Consider the following 11146-nt stretch of genomic DNA (forward strand, 5'->3'; position numbering starts at 1 on the left):
CTTTACACCAGCGGAAAACGGGGAGGCTTTCCCGGCCTTTACCTTCACTGCCAGAGTTCTCCCAGCTCCTCTCGGGCACTGCAGGAGCCCCCAGAAGGGCACCGGGCACCCTGGCAGCGCAGTGTGTGCGGCAGCGTGATGCGCACTTGAGGAGCGTGCCTAAAACCGCATGCTGTTGCCTTGGTGGGTTGAATGAAAATACTGGAAGTCACGGAAAAAATGGGAAAACACACAAAAATTTTATGATGTAAAATATAAATAGTGCACCACGTGGTGCATACCGTAAGCATATTACTGCTCAAAGAGAATAGATGTAATAGGAGAAAAGATAAACTTCGGAATTCAGTACAAACCCCACAGTTGTTAAAGGCCTAGCCTGCAATTAGGCTACGACTTGACTGCACCATCAGAGTTCTCGTTCCCCTATATACTTTCTCCAGATCCCACCAAGACTGCTGCATGCATTCCCTGGTGCGTGCGTGCCAGGTAAATTGCCCTGTTCAAAAAGCTGTATGCAAACACTGAATGCAGACACGCTCTAGCTGCTCTGTACCAGTCTAGTGATGCAAAGCAGCTGTAACTCTGGGTTGAGGACCTGACTAAAAGCTTTACAGCTGCTTTGCATTGCTAGGGAGCACGAAGCAGTCAGAAACACACCACTGAATCTGATCTGCAGCCTTGCCAGAAGTTCTGCCGAGTACTGAGACATCGGTTCTTGGTTTTTCTTTCAACCAAGCATGAAGATGCTGCTGACCACAGAAGAATTTCTGAACTTCCATAAGAGTCTGGGCAAAGGGCTTCATTCTTTTTCAGGGAGGCTTCAGTGGGAGGACCTGCCGCTGGAGCCCTAAATCACAGCAGAGACGAAGTGCTCATCTGTTCCATTTTTGGTTTTTAAGTAGGCTTGTCACACTTTTCTTTGTATTTTTGGATGGCAGCTTCAAAAATATCCTGTGGTTTGCTTTACAGTTGCCTAGTAGGGAGTCTGTTTCCCTTTGGGGATATTTATAGCATTTATTGGGTGAGTTCATAGACTCTACCAGCCACCTTGCCTTAACATTAAATGGACTAGTCTAATTCTGCCTTTTATTCTTCCTCTTAGTCTTTACCTGTGAAAAGTAACAGCCAGCCTCACTGCTCGGAGATTGTTTGTGGGTCTCGCGCTCTCTCTCTCATCCACTTGAAACCATGACCTCGCAGCAGTTACAGCTGAAGCGTATTGCAGCAATCCTCTTCAGCAATAAAAGCTGGTGAGACATCATGATGGCACCATTGACCGCAATTTTCCAAAGCTCAGACTTGACTCACAGGGCCCAAAAGGTGTTCAGGATTGCAGTACCTCTGAGGTGGCTTCATTATAGGTGGAAAACACAAGGATGCTGAAGTAGCTTTGTGTCCTGTGGCAGAAAGGAGACAGCAACCAAAGCATGCTCAAGCACTGGCTTTGGTAGTGCTGCATTTCTTCCCTGCTAGCCTGAAACCAAGCCTGGATGTGTTTAAGGTGAAAAACAAACCCTGCCTTTAAGTGAGTTTTCTTAAGAAAAAAAGAATACAAGTAAATACCCTAGAACCAAGAGGCTCCCCACGCTCTCACTACTGGATTGATGCTTTTTTTCCCAACTGCTTTCAGCACACCGATACCTGCCTGAAAAGCTCTATGTAACAACAGTGAGGATGCAGGTAGGCTAATGGTCCTGCCATGAGCAACTTGCTTTGAACACTGCCCGCTGGTGCATCTCTGGAGAAAGCTGGATCCAGCCTAAAGACAGGGTTTCTGAGATGCCCAGGATGCTGATGACGGCGTGGAGAGGAATAGCTCCTGAGAAGAGGCCAGGATTTGTTCACAAGTTTTATCCTACCCCTCATTTTTTCCTCTGCCTAAGGATATATATACCCTCACTATCCCTGATACTAAAACTTTAAAAAACATTAAACATGAAAGCATTAATTGATAGAGCTGCTGACAGAATGAACCATTTCCAGAGAGTTTTGTCTGAAGTCCAGCTGCTGAGGGCAGTAGGTCTGAGTTCATTCTGCCTTTGGATCATAGTTCTGCTTTGTGGCATTTCTATGCTTCTTCTTCAGCAACCTCCAAGTCTTTGGTAAGTTCAAAGATGTTGATATCCAACAGCCCAAGAGCCAGTAACACCCTAACAGCTTTGCTCCTTCTCAGCGTGCGGATTCCTTACAGCCTGCACAAGGTAGAAAGAGCCACAAGCTGCCTATTTGCCCGTGTCAGTTTGGGAGGTGTGGGAAGAAGAAAGGTATTTTGGGGCAGGTCACTGCAAACTGCTGAATAAAGATAGTTTTCTGGGAAAGCAAAAGGCATGCATTGCCCTGGAGGACACGAGAAGGTAATATGGTGAGGGAAAGAACTGAGGTGGAGAGAATGAAGCACTGAAAATCTGCAGAAGAAAGAGAGAGAGGTACAGAAAAGCAAAAGGAGAAGAACATAGAGGGCACGGGGGTGGGAAGATGGGTGAACATGTTAGATGTGTCAGTACTGCTTTGCCCATCAGCCAGCAAGCCCGAGAGTGGAAGCTCAGCTGGGGCTGGAGCATCATCTCCAGATGATGAGTGACCGATTCTTTAGGGGCTCAGTGCCTTACTGGGCCCCCAGCCAGACCCAAATGTGCTGTCGCCCACCGGTGTGCACACTGGTTTTGTGGATGAGGTGTGAGTGGGAGGTGAAACTGCCCTGGCGATGGAGCGATCTGAGTAGCCCAGACATAACCTGGGGGTTCCTGCCAGGTGGTCAAATGGGAAGCAAAGGGAGAAAAGAAAGCATGGGGCAGGCCTGCATACCCTGGCATGAGAGGTGACACAGGCAGTGCACGAGATTTTGTACAGAGAGGAGGATGGAAGGATGCTTGGCAGGTGGGTAGGAAATGACTGCCATGATCTCCTGATATGCTGTGAGTCCAACCTGCAAACAGTACAAAATGAACAACCTTTGACTGCATACAGTCTTAGGTGGTTTTTCCCTTTTGACCCTTCCTCCCCTTTCTAGGTGGTCCCTCTCATAACTTCCTAAAAGACTCCTTTTAGGAGATGCTAACAGCAAGGCATTAAGAAGAAGAAAAAAAACCCTAACAACAACACAAAAAGAGAAAGCCAGGAGGACAAAACCAACACACAAAAATCCCCCAGCCCCCTTCCTCTGCTCCCCCCAGAAAAAAACCCCAAACAAAAACACCTTTCTGTGGTTTAGAGCAAGCGGAGGCTGTATTAGTTCGACTCTTATGAGAAAAATTAGCACAAGTAGTGGCCCCTTTGCGTGAAGCGGTGGCCAGGCCCCTCCTTCCCCTCTGAGAGCCGGGCTCTTCTCAGTAACGAAGAGAAACTGCTTTCCAGGAAAGTGAAGGTACAGGGGCTGCCCAGAACGGAGTGACCTAGCGTGGCTGCGGGGAGCTGTGTGCCGCTGCTTGCAGGCTGCCAACCTCCGGCACGGAGCTGGTGCAATCCCGTACCGAGCGATGCTGCAAGTCAGCGGAGGGCTCGAGGGTGGGGAGCCATAGCCAGCCGTGCAACGGGCACCCCGCACGGTACTGCCGATGCGCCTTCATTCCAGTCTGCAACACCCTCTGCTGTTCTGGCTTTCCCCCACAGCCGCGGCGGACACCGTGCTCATGCGCTTCAGCCTGCACTGCCAGCCCAGCACGGGGCTCTTGCACGCTCCTCAGCTGGGCCTGAGGCTCACGGAGCAGCGGGGAACACGGGCCCGTTCTCCCGGCACCCGCGGGCAATGTGCAACCTGACGTGCCTGCAGGCAGCAAGGGCGGGAGGTGAAGCTGGAAGCCGAGCGAGCCGGCATGGTGCTGAGCCCGGGCGCAGCGGTTGCCATCGGGAGGCTGGGCTTCGCAGGGCTGCTGCTGCAGGGTGCAGCGGCCCGGAGCTGAGCTGCAGCGAGCAGCGGCTGCAGTGCTGGGCAGAGGCAGCCCAGTGGGACGGTGGGATGCTTTGCTGGTGGCTGTTGAGGCTGCTGTTTCAAGGAAGGGGCTTCCCTGTGCAAAGCAGGGCAGGTGGGCACAACCAGCTCCTTTCCCTACAATCATGTAGGCCCAAAAAGCTGAGATTACAGTGTACCCAATCTTCTGCTTCAGGTTTTTATAATATGCACAGTTATTTCTGTGAGGACACAAGTCTAGCAACTCCTTGTATGTTTATTATTGCCAAACTCCAAAAGCAGAGGAGGGGAAAAAAGGGAGGGCAGTTCTCACTCGTTACTAGTGCAGTTCTGGGTCTGTACATGCCCACGGGTTCATTTGAGGGAGAAAGACTGAGCAGTCAGGGACCTTCTAGGTTTTCAAAGAAAGCACCAGGCTACATAGCCTGGAAGGTATTTAGGTCAGATTTAAGCAGCTGCAGAGAAAACAAACAGCCTTTTATAACTGTATAGCAAATGGCTCCCTCGCCTCGGAATCTGGCCTATATGTCAAACACCCTAGAGCAGTGACAGAGGACGATCCAGCACAGGGGAAATGAGGTACCAGCCTGCTGCACCAATGGACTCAGGTGTGAGCTCCCTGAGGCTCTGTGGCCCCATAAATCCGTGACCACCTCAGCTAGCTCCTCCTAATGTTGCTGCCCACCAGAGATGGAGGGAGAAGCTCAGTTAAGGATTTAATTGTGTCCCTGAGGCCTATTGCTTTTCCCTGTTATCCCACATTTTCAGGACGTGTTCCTGGAGTGTCCAAAAGTGGTGGACCTTGCCCGTAGCCCTCTGCTCAGAATCCTTCACCTGGAACATGTAGCCTCAGCCCTGCCCATGCTTCCCCAGATTTGTTCCCTCATGCTGAGACAGGAGGTGATGCTGAACCCCACTCACAGGAGACAGGCACCGAGTTCTGACCTATGCCCACCCACTTCAGGGGTTTCCCCAAAGCAAACAAAAACAGCCGTGAGAGGCCACCCCGAAGGAGCGCACGGAGCGATCCAAGACACAGACCTCACAGCAGAAAGGTCCTAAGTCATTGCTGGACCTAGAAACAGGGGCTTCCTCTGCTGAGGAAGCTGAGCCTCTAAATGAAGAAAAACAACATAGAAGGTGAGAAGGAGTATAGCTATGGGCTATAATTTTGGGAGCGGTTGTAGCAGAAGCGTTGCTGGCTGATACCATTTGACAGCGGTGTCTGTTGCACTAATTTCCAGACCAGTCTGCTTTCCAGATGATCACAGGACACAGGACTCTGTCACATTAATCATTGTTGTTTTGTTAAACATCGCATCTTAATTAAAAAACTGCCAATGGTTGGGAAGCTGCTACCACCCTAAGTAAACTGCTCAAGTATCTAACTGCTTTCTCCATTATAAAATGTATACCTCATCTCTAGACTGTTTTTTCTGGTACCATTGTTAGGCAGAGCAGCAATTAGAGGAGCAAAAATTTAATCTTACATAGGTATATTTAGGCTTCGATCATATCAGTCCTAAGCACTCCTTCCCCATAAGATGTCTTCCAACCCTTTAGCAGGCCTTAGAGCTCTTGCAGGAAGCCTCTCCAACTTGTTAACTTCCTCCTTGAATCGCAGATGTCAAAACTGGGAATTCTTTCACACCAGTAATCACATCCATGGAATTAGCAGACACAATATAATCTCCTGCAATATAATCTCATTACACCTGCTCTGCATTCCCTGCTAATACATGCGAGGATGGAATTAGCCTTTCTGACTGCAGCGTTGCGCTGGGAGCTCACATTCAGCTGCTCCTACACCGTGAGTCAAGCCTTTGCCGGCATCACTTCTTCCACAGAGAGAGCTGCCAGACCATAAGTGTGGCCCGCGTTGAGTAACTCACCATTGGGCTGTTTCAAAAACACGTTATGTGCTTGTACCAACTTGAACATTTTGCCACTTGCTAGCTAGTCAATTTTCAATCCAATTACTACAAAATTTGTTAATTTGGTATCCCTCCGGTTTTTTTAAAATCAAAACACAGTGTAAGACTGTATCAAATTCCTTGCTGGAGCCCTATTACGTCAACAGCTTTTACATTTATCAGCCAAATCCATAACCCAAACCTATAACTTTCATCTCCAAAAGTTACCAAGCAGTTTTATGGATTCTTTTCCATAAACACATGAGACTTAGCATTAACTAGAACTCTTCCCTTGTTTTTAAATGATCCTTGTATGAGCTATTTCCTTATTCTGTCTGAGCTCAATAAGGAGCTGGTAGGCCTGTAATTACAAGTGTCAGATTACTTCTGGTTTTCGCTATTACTTTGTCTCAGCCTATGGGGAATCTGCCAGATTTTCCAACAGAAGGAAGGTTAAGTCTAGACAAGAGCTGGAGAGAAACTCCTCTCCTTTCCCTGCCGCTTCATACATTAAAATAGGTGCTTACTCTAAAGGTGTGTATGGGTTTTGTAGAGACCTGGAGAGTAGCTCGCCTTGCTAGTTAACCAAAACAGGCCCAGGGGATGGGAACCAGCAGAGACTCCTGAATCTGTCCCAAATATAAAAGACTTTCTGATTAAGGAGGAAATGGAAAGCTGAGACAGGAAAGAGTTTATTTGTATGATGGGTGCTCATATATAATTTATACGCAATAAATGTTTCTAGCTATTTCATTAGTTGCAAATAAAGTGATACAAATGTGCACCACTTGGAGCTGATGCATGGTGTGTGCCTGAGGCTGCTTCCAGCTGAACGGCGGTGGTTCACGTTGGGATGATTTAACACTCCAGCAGCCCCACTATCCAAATTCTGCTGCAGGTTAATCCCGGGAGCAGATGCATGCCACTTTTTCAACTACTCATAGCTTGGGTTATTAACTTAAACAAAGATTTCCATTTAAACTATCACATTGGCCCCAGACTGTGGTGGGTAAAGAGCCAGCATCTATTTGTGCCCTTCTGCAGGGCTGGAGAGCTCGGGGACAAGGAGCACAACAGGCACATGCCTGGAGCAAGCGGAGAGAAACCAACTTAAGCCATCACAGCATTTTTTGAGCTTAATATGTCAGCAGCTATTTCAGTCATTAGAAACTCATTCATATCAGTGAAATTCAACACGAAATTAGGGAAAACCAAAGGAAAAGTACACCACACGAGGTACCTGGATGGGTCTGCTGCTGTCGAGCAGAGCCTGGGGGTGGCAGGATGTTCATAACCTACCTCAACTCTTCCCACATGGGCAGCTCATTTAAACCCTTGTGACTCCCTGGGACCATCTCCAAGGCAAGCAAAGTTTGTGAATGGGGCTCAAGGGAGGGAGATGTCCACTGGGAAATGTCCGCAGGGTGCAGATCTGTGCTTCAGCCCCTCGTTCAGGCCTTTCCTTTTCATAAGTCATGTTCTCCTTCCAGAACAAGTCAAATTAGGGAATAAGGTCCTCACCTCTGCAACCTTGTGCAGAGGGCAGGGATGAGAGGGCAGCTTTCCTCAGGCAGGGGGACATCAAACAGTGTGCATGACAAAGGGCAGAAGACCCATTAGGGATCCATGCACTGGAGAGGTGGGGGCTTCCCTGTGGTCATTAAGTGCCTCTCTGCTCCTGCCGACCCCACTGTGGGCTGCCCAAGCAGTGCCCGCACCCAACACCAACAGCTCTGCACTCACCAGATTTCCTCCCTCTCCTCACAGGGATCCTTCCCCTGCTCTGGGCTGCTGGAGCAGGGAAGGAGCTGGTCCTTGTCCCAGAGGAAGAACTGGTCTGCGGGCCCCGGCAGCACCCCAGACCTGCCTGCTGCCCACAAACCCAAAGCCTGGGAGTCAGCATGCTGGGGCTGGTTATGTGATACATGCTGCCCTGTGATCGCTTTTATTTTCCTGTCTGCTATAGATTGCAGCATATGCTCACAATGTGGGGCTTTATAGAGGGGTATATCCTTTATATATCCTCTGAAAGAAATCAGTTAAGCTAGCAATAGCATGCTTTTTTACTTGTATAACTGCACAAGAGAGTTTGGGGTACAGGGCTATTACTAATAAATCACCATAAATGGATCAATATGTCAGTACTTCAGTGCTTGAATCCAACCAGCTATGGGGAATTTGTCCCTTGGTAGCAATCAATCTGATGTACTTAAAGTTCCCTCACCAGATCTGCAGCTAGCACAAACTGATCAATGCTGTTCCAAGTCAGCGGAGCGTAACACCTCTGCGTGTCCCAGTGTTCACCCTTGCAGGTCTCCTCCTCCTTTGCAAGGACACAGAGGTTAAATTATCCTTTGCTAAGCACATGGGATATCTCAAGCTAACTCCCAGTTCTTTATGCAAAACCAGCCTTTCTTACCACCAGCCCAGTGCAGCCCAGCAAACACCCCAGCACCTTTCCAGGTGGTGTCTTAATTTGGTCTTCCACAGGCAGCAATTCCACTGCAGTAGCCTGCGGCACTTCTTAGAAGTAGATGCAGCAAAATGAATTCTGTGAGCCATCCAGATTTTGCCATGCATCCTGCATAGGGCCCTCCTCCTGCGGGGCGGTTTGCCAGGCGGTGCAGGGGGAGATACGCAGTCTTGTAAGATGCTGGGCTGCTCTTTCAGAGCGGTGAGTAGCATTGCTAGAGAAGACATGAGGGACCTGGAGAAGATCTCAACAATCTGGCTTTGGCTAATAGGATGACAGTCCTGCTGCTGAGGGAGGGTCCAGGGCTGCATCCAAGTGCAACCTTCTCCACTTGGAGCTCTATCCCACATCACCTATTGCTGATGTTTTCTGAGAGGAATTTTTATTTTCCCATGAGGTACCTGCTGATGGAGCCTCCTACCAGAAGTGACTTGGGATGTAGGTCACAGGAGTCCGAATTCACTAGAGAACGCATCATTCCCACCTAAGCCCCAGAGGTCATCTCTGTGACTCGAAGCAGAGAGAGCCCAGATCATACTGGCTGCTGGAGTGGGGGAGAGGGCCCAAGGTGGTGGGGGAGAGGGTCCAAGACCTGTGAGTTGTGATGCACATACCACCAGGGCAAGCATTTACAGCAGGATCCCAGGGTTATCCCACACAAGGCTTGTGCCCAAAAACTGGTATTAGGTAGAGGTCAGGGCTGCCAGATAAACAACTTTGGTAACTACCACCTACATACAAGCTCTGTCCAGAGCTCTTGGCTGTTAGTAAGCTCCTGGGACCAGCTCCCAGCATGTAGCACTCAGAGGATGTTGCTTGTGGGTACAAGTTCTCGGAGGTGAAGTTCCCAGTGCCCACGGGACATGTGGCAGCCAAGGCCTGGGGACCGTGAAGAGGATACCCTGTGCTGTGCTTGCATGGCTGGCTGGACAATGCCACCACTTTCGATGGGCTCATTCCACTGCTCCCCAGAAGTGGGTCTGGCTCACGAGGATGGGCTGTGTGTCACGCTTCAGGTCTGCATGCCTGATTCTGTCTCCTTTTCAGATTGCAGTTAAGTGGCAATGGATTTTCCTGGCCATGGCCTGTTGCCCCACCAACCACAGAGGTTTGTGCAAAGGGTCTGCATCACTTCTGCTCCTGACACAGGGTCCTCTTCCTCAAGAGCCATGCCATAGACAGAAGAACCACAAGCCTAGCAGCCACTGCCTAACAACTACACCACTTTCTGGTAGCTTGTTGTGAAGAAGTCCCAGCAATTCACAGGACGGCCCTGCTCTCCGTAACAGCAGCAGCGATTGATTGAGTGCATTTTACAAATCTGTTCTGCCAAGCTGTCTCTTGCTTTTCACCTTTTGTAATCAGCCACCCACCTCTGACAGTTGTAGGAAAGAAGCTGAAGATGGTACTGTGGCGTCTCTCCCTCTGCATGGCTCCCCAGCACTTGTGGTCTGCTTTCCTGCGCCTCCTCCAAGGAGGCCTAAGAAAAAGCAATGCACTGGACTTTCCAAACATATAAGAATTCAGGTTCTGATTTCCATTCCAATGGCTCACCTGGAGGACAGGCTGAGCTGCATAGCTCTCTTATTTCTTCTCAGTGATGGGTCCCCAAGGTTACCTTTCAACTGCTGTGGTGCAGAGCCTATTTTGCCAGGATGAGTTTGAGCTAGGCAGGAGAAACAGGGCTGTAAGCTTCTACGCTGGTTTCTTTCAAGCTTTGCAGGCTGTTCTGAAAATGTATTGTGTAATTTAGGAGACTGATGTGCTGAACTGAGCAGAGAGTTTTCAATTACCAATATAAAAATGACTCCCTAAGAACAGACATTCATTCTGCTCTCTCCAACTGTTCCAGCAAGGCGTCCCACTGCTCACAGCGTGGTTTGACTTTGCTTCATTTGACTGCAGAGTCCTTGACTGAAGGGGAATGGTTGTGGTCTGCGTTAGGCCTGGTAGACTCTGACTGCTGGAGGGAATGCGAGGCACGAGCAAGCAGTATTCCCAGCCATACTTGGGTATTGACTTTCTTGAAGCCTGGTCTATGCAGCCACCCCCTTTCTGGGCGACTAATGAGGAAAACCATGTAGAAACGTCTCCAGCTGAGAGGGGTCTGTTTTTGCAGAAGAGGAGTGGAGCGGCTAAGGCAGTGCTGTCTGCTGTTTATCTGCTGCAGCTTGGCCCTGCAGTAGTCAGTTCACTGCAATGGGTCACAGTCTGGGAGACTGACTCTCATCCCTGGAGCAATGCGATTCCAGCAAGCGTTAGGAGTTCAGAAGAGTTTCTCTGTCAGAGAGCAACAGAAGTTCAGCATTGGTGTCAAGCACTGAGCCTGTTTGATGTCGATACGATGCTCCTGGGTCACAGTTAAAACATCTCACACTGTGTCACTGCAGTACAGGCAGTTTCCATTGTCAGTAATGTGTCTTCTGGAAGTAGTCAAGGATGCAGCCCTACCTCCATGGCTGCGACTCCTCACAGGTCCCTATCATGCCCAGTAGGTTGATCGCAGCTTCAGACCCCACGGACACCATTAACTCCTTGTTACTCTTACTGAGCCCCATCCAAACACAGGCTCTGCACAAGGCAGCAGCTGCCTCCCACAGCTCCTTCCTGCCCCCAGCACCCAGGGCAGAGCTTGCAGGAGCTGGGTCCAGCCCGGGCCTCCAGGACCAGCTGGAGGAGGTGGAGGCTGCAGTGGTTTCACCTGTTTGCACAGGCGACAGGTTTCGGGGTCTGGAGAAGGGGGCAGGCTGGGTTGCTGTGACTGGGGGAAGAGTCAGGCCAGGAGGAAAGCAAGTAGGAGCGGTGCTGTGGAGGGTTGTGTGTTTGCCAGGACGGCCTCTTGCTGTAGGGCCA

This window comes from Gymnogyps californianus, chromosome 1 (genome assembly GCF_018139145.2).
Source record: "Gymnogyps californianus isolate 813 chromosome 1, ASM1813914v2, whole genome shotgun sequence".
NCBI lineage: Eukaryota > Metazoa > Chordata > Aves > Accipitriformes > Cathartidae > Gymnogyps > Gymnogyps californianus.